Source organism: Rhinoderma darwinii, chromosome 8, assembly GCF_050947455.1.
Source record: "Rhinoderma darwinii isolate aRhiDar2 chromosome 8, aRhiDar2.hap1, whole genome shotgun sequence".
In the NCBI taxonomy this organism is placed as follows: domain Eukaryota; kingdom Metazoa; phylum Chordata; class Amphibia; order Anura; family Rhinodermatidae; genus Rhinoderma; species Rhinoderma darwinii.
In genome coordinates this window covers 7,374,190-7,386,840 of record NC_134694.1, presented here as the reverse complement: position 1 = coordinate 7,386,840, position 12,651 = coordinate 7,374,190, and positions in this window count along the sequence as shown.

Sequence of the window (12,651 nt, the reverse complement as noted above, 5' to 3'; positions counted from 1 at the left end):
TCGCATGGGGCTAATGTCTTGGTCACCTGGTCACCCAGAGCCTCCTCTCCACTTTCTTCACAGATCTCTCTGGCAGTCCATTACAGTTTAACTGATAACTATACGGATACAACCGTTGTCCGAATCGACAACCCCCATGTTACTGGTACCATGTACTAAAAATGTTTGTTACAGACCTATATAAATAAAGTTTAATGAATAGAGCGTTTTAAGTAAATAACCCTGGAGTTACAACCCCCAGCATGCCCTGACAGCGGGAGGCAATAACTGGAGAGCCAAACTTTGTAGACCACTGGAATGGAAGGGTGACAAACCAGGAATGCTGGGAAGTGTAGTTTAAAGGTGACCTCAGTGATGCAGGAAGTAGCTATCTTCTCCTGTTTAGGTTTCAATACAAATCATTCTAGGCTGGGATTATTTGGTTAGACATGGGATTTTTTTTCAAGAAAATGTGGAAGTTAGTAAATGGAAGTTAGTTCACGTCCCTCCACCTTCTTTAGATGGCAGCCGCGTGTTGACAGGGCGCAGCGCCCTTTGCGGGTCCCACTTCTGCATTCCACTCACTATTGCTATTTATGAAGCACTGAAGTGAATGACCCCAGCGATGATTCTGGGAACACATGATGCAATGTTCATGATGAGTCAACGTCTGAACCAGCTGACCAAAGCCCGAAAACCCCCGTTAAAAATAGCGTCCCATTTTTAGTCCTTGTCCTTTTCTTTATTTTTAAAGGGACACTAAACCTATTGTCAAATCTGATCTACTGTTCCCTGTTATCAACCATTTCAGGCTGTCTAGAGGCTAACTAGTGTCCTTCAATGGGATGAGATGGGAAGCCCCCCCCCCCCCTTTTAACTATATTATGTCACATGTCCAGCAGTAGGACCCACCAGAGGCATTTACATCCATACTGGATGTGTCTAATATCAGCAGTGAGTATTTTAAGATGAGTATGACCCACCATTGCTTTGGGCTGTACATACTCTAGAGCTGTAGTCACAATTCTGCCGGTTGCTATTGGAAACAGTCAACTAACTTGTCCGATACACCCTTAACAGCTTAGCTGAGCTCCGATAATGAAACAGGCAGTTAGTTTCTCCCACATCAGATAATTGTACAGTGTCGGCTGTAAAGACGACATTTGCTAGAAAACAAATCCCCAAACTAAGCTCTGTGTAAACCGGGAATGCTGGGAGATTTCAGCTCTGAAGCTGCAATGTAGTGCAATGTAGTCACTGCAGCTCTGGAGTATAACACAGGATATAACTCAGGATCCGGACAGGATAAGTAATGTAATGTATGTACACAGTGACTCCACCAGCAGAATAGTGAGTGCAGCTCTGGAGTATAATACAGCATGTAACCCAGGATCAGTACAGGATAAGTAATGTAATGTATGTACACAGTGACTCCACCAGCAGAATAGTGAGTGCAGCTCTGGAGTATAATACAGGATATAACTCAGGATCAGTACAGGATAAGTAATGTCATGTATGTACACAGTGACTCTACCAGCAGAATAGTGAGTACAGCTCTGGAGTATAATACAGGATATAACTCAGGATCAGTACAGGATAAGTAATGCAATGTATGTACACAGTGACTCCACCAGCAGAATAGTGAGTGCAGCTCTGGAGTATAATACAGCATGTAACTCAGGATCAGTACAGGATAAGTAATGTAATGTATGTACACAGTGACTCCACCAGCAGAATAGTGAGTACAGCTCTGGAGTATAATACAGGAAGTAACTCAGGATCAGTACAGGATAAGTAATGCAATGTATGTATGCCGTGACTCCACCAGCAGAATAGTGAGTGCAGCTCTGGAGTATAATACAGGATATAACTCAGGATCAGTACAGGATAAGTTATGTAATGTATGTATATAGTGACTCCACCAGCAGAATGGTGAGTGCAGCTCTGGAGTATAATACAGGATGTAACTCAGGATCAGTACAGAATAAGTAATGTAATGTATGTACATAGTGACTCCACCAGCAGAATAGTGAGTGCAGCTCTGGAGTATAATACAGGATATAACTCAGGATCAGTACAGGATAAGTAATGCAATGTATGTACACAGTGACTCCACCAGCAGAATAGTGAGTGCAGCTCTGGAGTATAATACAGGATGTAACTCAGGATCAGTACAGGATAAGTAATGCAATGTATGTACACAGTGACTCCACCAGCAGAATAGTGAGTGCAGCTCTGAAGTATAATACAGGATATAACTCAGGATCAGTACAGGATAAGTAATGTATGTACACAGTGACACAACTATTTAAGTAGATTATATCTATAATGCTCGGAGTATACGGCCTAGTTGAGTCAAGTTCTTTCAGGGGGTCTTGGAGGAAAAAAAGGAATTCTGTAGTAAGGCCGGATTCCTCCAAGGTCTGTGGAATGAGACGTTTTGCTGCAATGAAACCCAATCCTTAATTGCTTGTGTGCGGTAAGTCATGTCTGTAAGGCACAACACGGGTAGGTATATGAATGGCGGCCCCCGGCCCTGCGCTGTGTGTCTGTGCTCGTTAATGGAGAGGTGTTCATTAGTGGGGATTAATGAGGCATTCATCTTTTTTGCAGCTCAGATTGTTGAAACTAATGAGCCTCACCACCCTCGCTGGTTCTCAGCCTGAGACTCCTGTCTGTCTGCCTGGCAGATGTTGTTGCGGGGACCCTTTCAATGCCTGATCTATAGGTTAAACCCTCATTACAGGCCCCAATATCTGCTAGAGCCCCCACCTCTCAATGGGTTAAAGCGGCCTGTTTGACATGGGGCATTCTCATTTCATCATTAACCCCTTGTGACGCATCTCTGATTATACGTACAGGACAGTTTATATAATATATGCACATTAACAATGGTATATCGTCATATGGCAGAAGCGTGTAATTATGCGTGCAGCCACTAGTGTGAGGGTGAAATACACCGGCTTCACCTCTGTTATGAACTTGGCAAGAGGTGTGGGAACGGAAAAGAGGTTACGTCCCATATACTGGATTCCTATAGGACCGACAGATGGGCATCGCATCGAATAATTATATCATATATAGCGCACATTGCCCCTGATGCTCTCTTATTATATACATCACCCAGGTCTCTGCTCACTTAAGACACATGATTCACTTCTTGGTGATCTGTCTGTCTCATATCTATCCACCTCAAATATCCTACATCTCGATCTCTCTCGCTCATACGTCTCGCTCATACGTCTCGCTCATACGTCTCGCTCATACGTCTCGCTCATACGTCTCGCTCATACGTCTCGCTCCCTCTCGCTCATACGTCTCGCTCCCTCTCGCTCATACGTCTCGCTCCCTCTCGCTCATACGTCTCGCTCCCTCTCGCTCATACGTCTCGCTCCCTCTCGCTCATGCGTCTCCCCCTCTCTCGCTCATGCGTCTCCCTCGCTCATGCGTCTCGCTCTCTCTCGCTCATACGCCTCTCGTTCTCTCTCGCTCATACGCCTCTCTCTCTCGCTCATACGTCTCTCTCTCTCGCTCAAACGTCTCTCTCTCGCTCAAACGTCTCTCTCTCGCTCAAACGTCTCTCTCTCGCTCATACGTCTCTCTCTCGCTCATACGTCTCTCTCTCGCTCATACGTCTCTCTCTCGCTCATACGTCTCTCTCTCGCTCATACGTCTCTCTCTCGCTCATACGTCTCTCTCTCGCTCATACGTCTCTCTCTCGCTCATACGTCTCTCTCTCGCTCATACGTCTCTCTCTCGCTCATACGTCTCTCTCTCGCTCATACGTCTCTCTCTCGCTCATACGTCTCTCTCTCATACGTCTCTCTCTCGCTCATACGTCTCTCTCTCGCTCATACGTCTCTCTCTCGCTCATACGTCTCTCTCTCGCTCATACGTCTCTCTCTCGCTCATACGTCTCTCGCTCTCTTGCTGAAACGTCTCTCTCCCGCTCATACGTCTCTCTCTCTCCCGCTCATACGTCTCTCTCTCTCCCGCTCATACGTCTCTCTCTCTCCCGCTCATACGTCTCTCTCTCTCCCGCTCATACGTCTCTCTCTCTCCCGCTCATACGTCTCTCTCTCTCCCGCTCATACGTCTCTCTCTCTCCCGCTCATACGTCTCTCTCTCTCCCGCTCATACGTCTCTCTCTCTCCCGCTCATACGTCTCTCTCCCGCCCATACGTCTCGCTCTCTCCTGCTCATACGTCTCGCTCTCTCTCTAGCTCATACGTCTCGCTCTCTCTCTCGCTCATACGTCTCTCTCTCGCTCATACGTCTCTCTCGCTCATACGTCTCTCTCGCTCATACGTCTCTCTCGCTCATACGTCTCTCTCGCTCATACGTCTCTCTCGCTCATACGTCTCTCTCGCTCATACGTCTCTCTCGCTCATACGTCTCTCTCGCTCATACGTCTCTCTCGCTCATACGTCTCTCTCGCTCATACGTCTCTCTCGCTCATACGTCTCTCTCGCTCATACGTCTCTCTCTCGCTCATACGTCTCTCTCTCGCTCATACGTCTCTCTCTCGCTCATACGTCTCTCGCTCTCTTGCTGAAACGTCTCTCTCCCGCTCATACGTCTCTCTCTCTCCCGCTCATACGTCTCTCTCTCTCCCGCTCATACGTCTCTCTCTCTCCCGCTCATACGTCTCTCTCTCTCCCGCTCATACGTCTCTCTCTCTCCCGCTCATACGTCTCTCTCTCTCCCGCTCATACCGCTCTCTCCCGCCCATACGTCTCGCTCTCTCCTGCTCATACGTCTCGCTCTCTCTCTAGCTCATACGTCTCGCTCTCTCTCTCGCTCATACGTCTCTCTCTCGCTCATACGTCTCTCTCTCGCTCATACGTCTCTCTCTCGCTCATACGTCTCTCTCGCTCATACGTCTCTCTCGCTCATACGTCTCTCTCGCTCATACGTCTCTCTCGCTCATACGTCTCTCTCGCTCATACGTCTCTCTCGCTCATACGTCTCTCTCGCTCATACGTCTCTCTCTCGCTCATACGTCTCTCTCTCGCTCATACGTCTCTCTCTCGCTCATACGTCTCTCTCTCGCTCATACGTCTCTCTCTCGCTCATACGTCTCTCTCTCGCTCATACGTCTCTCTCTCGCTCATACGTCTCTCGCTCTCTTGCTGAAACGTCTCTCTCCCGCTCATACGTCTCTCTCTCTCCCGCTCATACGTCTCTCTCTCTCCCGCTCATACGTCTCTCTCTCTCCCGCTCATACGTCTCTCTCTCTCCCGCTCATACGTCTCTCTCTCTCCCGCTCATACGTCTCTCTCTCTCCCGCTCATACGTCTCTCTCTCTCCCGCTCATACGTCTCTCTCTCTCCCGCTCATACGTCTCTCTCTCTCCCGCTCATACGTCTCTCTCTCTCCCGCTCATACGTCTCTCTCTCTCCCGCTCATACGTCTCTCTCTCCCGCTCATACGTCTCTCTCTCTCCCGCTCATACGTCTCTCTCTCTCCCGCTCATACGTCTCTCTCTCTCCCGCTCATACGTCTCTCTCTCTCCCGCTCATACGTCTCTCTCTCTCCCGCTCATACGTCTCTCTCTCTCCCGCTCATACGTCTCTCTCTCTCCCGCTCATACGTCTCTCTCTCTCCCGCTCATACGTCTCTCTCTCTCCCGCTCATACGTCTCTCTCCCGCCCATACGTGTCTCTCTCTCCTGCTCATACGTCTCGCTCTCTCTCTCGCTCATACGTCTCGCTCTCTCTCTCGCTCATACGTCTCGCTCTCTCTCTCGCTCATACGTCTCGCGCTCTCTCTCGCTCATACGTCTCGCGCTCTCTCTCGCTCATACGTCTCGCGCTCTCTCTCGCTCATACGTCTCGCGCTCTCTCTCGCTCATACGTCTCGCGCTCTCTCTCGCTCATACGTCTCGCGCTCTCTCTCGCTCATACGTCTCGCGCTCTCTCTCGCTCATACGTCTCGCGCTCTCTCTCGCTCATACGTCTCGCGCTCTCTCTCGCTCATACGTCTCGCGCTCTCTCTCGCTCATACGTCTCGCGCTCTCTCTCGCTCATACGTCTCGCGCTCTCTCTCGCTCATACGTCTCGCGCTCTCTCTCGCTCATACGTCTCGCGCTCTCTCTCGCTCATACGTCTCGCGCTCTCTCTCGCTCATACGTCTCGCGCTCTCTCTCGCTCATACGTCTCGCGCTCTCTCTCGCTCATACGTCTCGCGCTCTCTCTCGCTCATACGTCTCGCGCTCTCTCTCGCTCATACGTCTCGCGCTCTCTCTCGCTCATACGTCTCGCGCTCTCTCTCGCTCATACGTCTCGCGCTCTCTCTCGCTCATACGTCTCGCGCTCTCTCTCGCTCATACGTCTCGCGCTCTCTCTCGCTCATACGTCTCGCGCTCTCTCTCGCTCATACGTCTCGCGCTCTCTCTCGCTCATACGTCTCGCGCTCTCTCTCGCTCATACGTCTCGCGCTCTCTCTCGCTCATACGTCTCGCGCTCTCTCTCGCTCATACGTCTCGCGCTCTCTCTCGCTCATACGTCTCGCGCTCTCTCTCGCTCATACGTCTCGCGCTCTCTCTCGCTCATACGTCTCGCTCTCTCTCTGTCGCTCATACGTCTCGCGCTCTCTCGCTCATACGTCTCGCTCTTCCCAATGTCTGCTCCCTTATAACGCATCCAAATTTACCTAAGTTTGCTTGCCTATGATAATTATATTTTTACCTAGTGCTTGTTCTCTTATATACATATCACTTGTACTTGCTTGCTTTACTACATATCCCCTCCACTGCTTGCTTAATACCTGATCATCCTTCCACTGCTTGCTTAATACCTGATCATCCTTCCACTGCTTGCGCATCTTCCAGTTCGTCTGCTTGCTTACGTTACATATATTTGCACCTTTACATCTTCCTTATGACATACATGTCTTTCCAGTGAGTAATCAATCAATAAATAGAGGAACACTATGATGGAGTTCCCCTTTAAAGAAAGGATACATTACTATTAAGTATTAAAGGGGCGGAGCTATGACAACAGTAATATTATCCAGGTTGTCACTGCTATTTCTCTATATTATGGGTATTAGGGCCCAGCGTATCTGCTCCATGTATTCTGAACGGCCCCACCCAAGTCAGTAATCACCAGACATTAGAACCTGGACTGAGACCACCCACCGCTGCAGCGGGACTGGCTTGTAACCCAAGATCTGAATTAACAATGGTTCTGTGGCGGGCACCTGCCGAGAACATAATCCCTACGTAACTTGTAAGACTGCCAGTGCTCCTGCTGCCCAGGGGTCACATAGATATTCATTTCTCAAGGCCTGAAACGCGTCTGCTGCTTCATACCTTACGTGAGATGCATTTTGGGTCGATGTGAAGCGTTCTGTTTTGCTGGATCTGAAACCACGGTCATGTGATCCCCCAACCGCGGGCTGGTCACATGATCCAAACGGCTTCATGCAACTTTTGCGTGTTTTGAGTTGTCACTTTCTACCCTCTTGAGTAACAGTGAATGACAAAAGTCCTACGACTGGTGTGGTCCCCATTAACTGTCTGAAGTGAAATGGAGCCCCCCCCCTTCCCCAAATTTAATGTTTGTAAATGGCCTTTATATGTGCCGAAGTGTGGCTCCCTACAGATAGAAAGGGTCCTGCCTATGGTCTCATGCACACGACCATAGTTTTTATCCGTAATTACGGATAATCTGCGGACCTATTTATTTGTTTAGGCCACGGACACCTTCCCGTATATTTACGGATGTGGGTCCGGGCTGTAGAAATGATCCGCAAAGTATAGAACATGTCCCATTTTTGTTTGCAATTACGGCCCGGACTCGCCCATAGAAGTCTATGGGCGCGTGCAAAATTTCGGACGACTAGGGATGTGTAGCCGTCCATATTTGCGGAAGCTTTGCCACGAGACGGCAGGGGATTCCCCAAGAAAATGGTGCCTGATCGATCATGTGACCTTTTCAAGGGGCTGGGACATATCGGTGACATCATTAGTAGCCTCCCCTAGGGGGTCCCAAGCTGAGCCACGCCCCCATCTATAGCCAGAACAGAGAATTTCCCTGCAGCGCTCACACAGGTGAAATGAAGCATTACACCGTTCCCATTGAAATGGATGGACTGTCCGTGTCCTGTACGGATGTGCTGGGTCCTCCAGAGAAAGACAACTAGACATATATCAATTATTAACAATCCCATTGTTATCCTAATCATTATGTCTATGCTACTGCTGCATGCTGGGAGTTGTAGTCTGACAACAGACATATAAAGCCACCACATAAAGTTGCCTAATCCCCTGGCGGCTGGGAATGACCCGCGCAGCGCCTGAGCCTGACACTGATCTATATTGACTACTCCAGTCTTCTATGGTCAGAAACGGCAATTAACCCCCCGCCCAATATACGTCACGGGTCAGAGGATTCCTGCGCTCCGAGAGAAGTATCTCATTCATCTTGTTTCATTTCAGGAATTAATTAAAGTACATGATAGATCCAAGTATTGATATGCAGTAAAACCCTGTTAGGCTGGAATCACACATGCAGTTTTTGGTGCTGTTTTTGATGCAGTTTATTGGGCCAAAGCCAGGAGTGAATCCGGCAGGAAGGAAAAGTATGGGGTCTTCCTTAATAGCCCCTCTTCCCTTTGATCCACTCCTGGCTTTGACTCAAAAACTGCATGTGTGATTCCAGCCTTAATCCAGCAATGGATGAGTTGGATGATCTAATGGTGGTCACCTAGACAGGAAGGCAAGTGGTTGCTAGGCAACATGAGCGCGCACCCCCTGCAGAATACCTGCAAGAAGCCATACAATGTGAATGATGTTATAAGGGTTTTCCAGTCTCCTATAAAATACTCTATAGAATACTCCAGACGAAACTAATACACTGCTGTGTCTATTGTAAGGCCTGAGGGGTGGAGCATGACTCAAACAAAATTATGTTTATGCTCCGCCCCCTTAATCCCAGCACTAGGCATAACACGGTGCATCTGCTTTGCCCGGAGTGCTACTTTAATTATGTAATGAAAAGTTCTGTGACTTTCTAATATACTTTCTACTTCAGTTCCTCATCATTTCAAGATCTCTGCTTGCTAAGTGCGAATGATAACATTTTGTTTATATCCAGAGGCCGAACTCTGTCCCTGAACTACCACTGATCACAGCTGAGGGTTTGTTACAGTAGCGGTAAGAGCCATCAGCCTGGAGTCAGAGAAGGAGAAAGATGTGTGCTTAGTTGTGTACGTAGATTGAGGTGAGGGATATAAAGAATTTTATTTTCATTCACTGCCAGCAAGCAGCGTTTTTGAAAATGTTACAGGATTGAAACAGCATATTGAATTATAGAACGTTCCAGTACAGTGACGAATCTTCACAGGCTTAGACTCATGTCGAACAACAAAGGGGTGGAGCTTATGTAAATTTGGATTTTTGTGTTGGTTTGGGGGTGGGGTTATAATGTCATGTGATTTGGGGTACACATGTTGGGGGAGGTGCTGGTGGGTTATGATCAAATTGGATTGGTGGGAGCCCCATAAGAGAGATATATTGGGGGATCGCCATTTAAGCAATTTTCCGATAAGCTCGAAGACGCCGCTTCCCTTTTAGATCTGTTCAGATTGTCTTGAGGTTTGCTTCCAGCATTGCAGGGGTTACACTCGGTGAGGTCATGCTTTACAGTAAGTGGACGATCCCGGCCCCCGTACATCATATAAATGTCAGGAAATTAATTATAAGAGTTCAGAAAGTTCACGACAAAAGGCAGACACCACAGCGGTGAGTCCGAACAGAAAGATCAGACTCCGAGATCCATCACATCCTGTAAGATATAGACGTATAAAGTCTTACTGTAACCGTTTGGTTGCCCGGATTTAAAGGGCACCTGCAGACCTGAGAATACAATTGATGTATCTGTGAAAGCACCGGGGATACAATCGTAGCCTGTAGGGGAGATAACCACATATTGTAAAGTTCCTTTAATGAGACCTGGTGCCGGATTGTCAAATGTTCTGCATGAAATGATCTTCACTCTCCATGATCGGCTAGAAATCCTAGAAGGGGCGGGGCTTAGTTAAGGGGCAGGGCTTAGCCTTGCTTGGTCTCCATTGCAGACAGAGCAGTGGGGGAAGGTTTCTCCTGCAGCAAGCTGCCTCTTAGCTACAGAATATGCAATTTATGTCCCAGGCCCCTTACCCTAATCTACTGTTCTCAAGCCCGGAGAAGGGAAGGGGGCAAAATGAAGCCTCTTGGAAAATATCTAACACTTTTTTTTTATTTTTTTATTTAAAACCCTTTAGAGTGTTACTTGAAACAGAACCTGATCAAGGTAAAGGAAGAAATGGTAGCGTTTATTATTTTTATTTGTGACGTTAGTGGCCCTTTAAATCGCCCATAAACGCTAGATTGATGTTGGCAGATCCTGTTGTTTTTTTTGCCTGGATCCATCAATGCTGTTAAGTGCATGGGGAAGCCTTGTCCTTGGGCTGGGGGTGAATTACCCAGACAGGTTAGAAATTTCAAGTCATTTTTCTATTATTACTATTTCCCCAGAGATAAACGGTGCCATTTGCCGCTTATCTCCTCCTTTTCTGTGTACCGCAGACCTTTTTGGAAGACAAGATATTGATACGGAGACTCTAATTCTAATCTAGTTCCTCTCCCCTTGTCCTAAATGACCTTGACTGGACGATGAAGGTCAATTAGCAGGGTTAACCCCCTATTGACTATCGGTTGGCTTCTGCCCCGGCGTCTCCAGGGTTAATATTCGCCGCTCGTCTGTGTGAGGAGGGAGAAGACAGCTTAAATCAAAAAGCTTCAGGGTATGAAAATAATTCCCCTCTCACCCAATCAGAGACTCGTGAATAATTAAACTGATCAGCGTAATTAGCTTAATTAAGTTAATTTGACTACGGGACACGGCCATATGGCGAGGAGGAAACAAAAGAGGGAAACTAATTAAAAGTAAAATAATGCGGATTTTAATTAACTCGATCCCCAGACATCAGCAGATCCGGGCCCAGGCCCCAGCGTAGTAATTAAAAAGCGCGGTTTCACCGGTAACATTTCTAAATCCACCCCCAACCCTCCCCCCAACTCTGCGAGCCCTCTGTGCTAAGTGCCCCCTCCCATCCACAGACGAGAACTAATTAAAACTGTAAATGAATTAGCTGCGTTGTATTTTTGGAAGAGGATTTGTGATTAGAGCCGCGCGCTCCCTCTCTCTTCCTCACCCGCGCGCTCTTTTACTGAAGACGTCTCTCACGCTCCTTGAGAATACGTCTGAATTATAACTTGAATAATAAATATTATGTAAACAAGACAAGAGAATCAGAAAGACGACGTTGAATTTATTCCACCGGAGACTGTGACCTTGTGCTGTAAAAATGGCGCATTCCGACCTCCATAGAGGATAATGTACGAAATACCGCAACTACCGCCGTTCGTATATATTCACCTCTGAACGCTACTTTACTATTTACATATTTCATGAATCTACATAAAAAGTAGTCACTTGCAGACATGACAAATCCTGTACTGATCCTGAGTTATATCCTGTATTATACTCCAGAGCTGCACTCACTATTCTGCTGGTGGAGTCACTGTGTACATACATTACATTACTTATCCTGTACTGATCCTGAGTTATATCCTGTATTATACTCCAGAGCTGCACTCACTATTCTGCTGGTGGAGTCACTGTGTACATACATTACATTACTTATCCTGTACTGATCCTGAGTTACATGCTGTATTATACTCCAGAGCTGCACTCACTATTCTGCTGGTGGAGTCACTGTGTACATACATTACATTACTTATCCTGTACTGATCCTGAGCTATATCCTGTATTATACTCCAGAGCTGCACTCACTATTCTGCTGGTGGAGTCACTGTGTACATACATTACATTACTTATCCTGTACTGATCCTGAGTTACATCCTGTATTATACTCCAGACACGCACTCACTATTCTGCTGGTGGAGTCACTGTGTACATACATTACATTACTTATCCTGTACTGATCCTGAGTTATATCCTGTATTATACTCCAGAGCTGCACTCACTATTCTGCTGGTGGAGTCACTGTGTACACACATTACATTACTTATCCTGTACTGATCCAGAGTTACATCCTGTATTATACTCCAGAGCTGCACTCACTATTCTGCTGGTGGAGTCACTGTGTACATACATTACTTATCCTGTACTGATCCTGAGTTACATCCTGTATTATACTCCAGACACGCACTCACTATTCTGCTGGTGGGGTCACTGTGTACATAGATTACATTACTTATCCTGTACTGATCCTGGGTTACATCCTGTATTATACTCCAGAGCTGCACTCACTATTCTGCTGGTGGAGTCACTGTGTACATACATTACTTATCCTGTACTGATCCTGAGTTACATCCTATATTATACTCCAGAGATGCACTCACTATTTTGCTGGTGGAGTCACTGTGTACATACATTACATATCCTGTACTGATCCTGAGTTATATACTGTATTATACTCCAGAGCTGCACTCACTATTCTGCTGGTGGAGTCACTGTGTACATACATTACATTACTTATCCCGTACTGATCCTGTTATATCCTGTATTATACTCCAGAGCTGCACTCACTATTCTGCTGGTGGAGTCACTGTGTATATACATTACATTACTTATCCTGTACTGATCCTGAGTTATATCC